Source organism: Schistocerca serialis, chromosome 11 (genome assembly GCF_023864345.2).
Source record: "Schistocerca serialis cubense isolate TAMUIC-IGC-003099 chromosome 11, iqSchSeri2.2, whole genome shotgun sequence".
In the NCBI taxonomy this organism is placed as follows: Eukaryota; Metazoa; Arthropoda; class Insecta; order Orthoptera; family Acrididae; genus Schistocerca; species Schistocerca serialis.
Window position 1 is genome coordinate 93,488,477 of NC_064648.1, and position 2,414 is coordinate 93,490,890.

General features: G+C 42.4%; 1 non-coding gene across 1 annotated transcript; it reads right to left on the bottom strand.

Annotated features, from left to right (window-relative positions):
• Positions 1 to 1,962: 1,962 nt before the first annotated feature.
• Trnat-ugu (transfer RNA threonine (anticodon UGU)) lies at positions 1,963 to 2,036 on the bottom strand. Its single transcript has one exon. It is a non-coding gene; the product is annotated as a tRNA-Thr (tRNA).
• Positions 2,037 to 2,414: the final 378 nt, after the last annotated feature.

Sequence of the window (2,414 nt, forward strand, 5' to 3'; positions counted from 1 at the left end):
TTTATCCCTGAGCTACTCTCTCTGACATCTTTCCCTTCATCCTCGTCTCCTCTCTTTCTCGCTGCAGGTCTGACTGCACTCGCATCCGAGTTGGCCTCTCGTCTAACTTTCATATATCGCAGATCCCTCGAACAAAAATCCTCGCTCAGTTCTTGGAAAAAAGCACAGGTCACACATGTATACGGGAAGGGTAGTAGAAGTGTACCACAAAACTACTGTCCGATATCCCACACACTGATCTGTTGTAGAATATTAGAACATAGTCTGAACGCTAACATAATGAGGCATCTTGAACAGAATGATCTCCTCACTGCCAACCACCATGTATTCCGAAAACATGAGTCATGTGAAACCCAACTCACTCTTTACTCCCACGACCTACTGAAAGCTTTGGATCAAGGGTGTCAGGAAGATGCTGTGTTGCTTCATTTCTGAAAAGCATTTGACTCAGTAACTCACCTATGCTTATTATCAAAACTACGATCTTATGGGGTGTCGAGTGAAATTTATGACTGGATTGAGGACTTTTTGGTAGAGAAGTCATAGAATTTTATTGTCAGATGTAGAAGTATCTTCAGATGTGCGGAAATCGTGTTGGGACCTTGCTGTTCCTGTTGTATATAAATGACCCTGCAGATAATATTAATAGTGCATTGTTATCAATAGCTGTGTTTGAGCAATTAGCTACCCTATTTTTGAAGTTGACAGTATGGATTACGTGAATGATAGTGTTACTAACTGATAAATCCGTACTGGACAAGTCTTTAAGATAATCTACATTAAAGTTATCAGAATCACTATTTGTCTTTTTTTATTGCTGTTACATAGGCCTATATAACATCAATGTGATCTATGAACAGATTAAAATTACCCAGTGGCATTCAGTACAACCTTACCATTATAAATGATTTATTATGAAATTCTAGTTCTGTCCTGCATGCTTCCACAAGCTGCTTTAGGCAGATGACAATTCCTGATGAATGCAGCAGCTCCTTCTGTTTCCATTTCTGCTCTACAGAAGCAAGAGACTAATCTAAATCCTGTTATACTTATCACTTATGTATCAGTGGGCATATAATGTTCATAGAGGTAAATTATGTCAGATGATTTGATGTCTTTTATTCACCAAGGCAGATAAGTACTGTAGTTCATTAATTTTAGTTGTTAGTACTCAAATATATGATGACTTAAATATATAAGGGATCCGAAAACTGAACGCGTGGAATGGTTCCATTCAAAAGTAATCACCAAACTTGTTAAGGCATTGCCAAAGATGTAAAAATCTTACGGCAAAAGGTTCAGACTGTATTCAGGATGTTGCAGTATTTCCCAACCAAATTGTTGAGGCACAGCTTTGGTCCGATTGGTGGTGTGGCGGCAGGCATAATTGTGCAACAGGTTGATTCCAGCCAGAGGGCAAATTGTAAAACAGACAGCGGAAAGATCCCACGTCTCCCTTGCCTAAGAAATCCAAAGCTGTTCACACAATTTCCAGTAAGGTCACGATAACCTCCTCCTTCAACTCCCCTGCTCCTCTGCTTGTCGAGTTCCTCAAGTGTGGAACCACAATCAATGTGCAATGCCAGAAAGACACTCTGGCAAAACTGTGACGTGCTATAACATCAAAATATCGAGGAATGCTGTCTGATCGAATCATCCTATTGCACGATAACACCCACCCCCACACCTCCAATCAGATGAAGGCTATGGTTCTCTGAATTGACTCTGTGATTTTCACATCTTTGATGACCTGAAGAAATACGTGTGGACATCAGTTTCAGTCAGCCTAGGAAGTGCAAGAGGGTGAGGTTGTGGATATGTCAGCAGCCGACTGTGTTCTGTGAAACGTGAATTGATGATCTTTTGTGCCAATGTGATAGATGTCTTGAAATTACAATGAAATGAACACCCTTAGCTACTTACAGGCATCAACATACGTCAACGGGGACAGATGAAAATGTGTGCCCCGACCGGGACTCAAACCCGGGACCTCCTGCTTACATGGCAGACGCTCTATCCATCTGAGCCACCGAGGACACAGAGGATAGTGTGACTACAGGGATTTATCTCTGGCACACCTCCCACGAAACCCACATTCTCAACATATTGTCCCGCACTACATTCGTAGTGCCCCCGCCCATTATACTCATTACTCGCGATGCGCTGCCGATTCCCGTAAGAGTTCTGGCACTGTTTGTGCATTCGCACAGAAGAAGTTAAGGCTCACCGGCCACTTGACCATCTTCTTCTTCTGTGCAAATGCACAAACAGTGGCCGAACTCTTACAGGAATAGGCAATGCACCGCGAGAAATGAGTATAATGGGTGGGGGCACTACAAATGTAGTGTGGGACAATACTTTGAGAATGTGGGTTTCGCAGGAGACGTGCCAGAGATAAATCCCTATAGTCACAC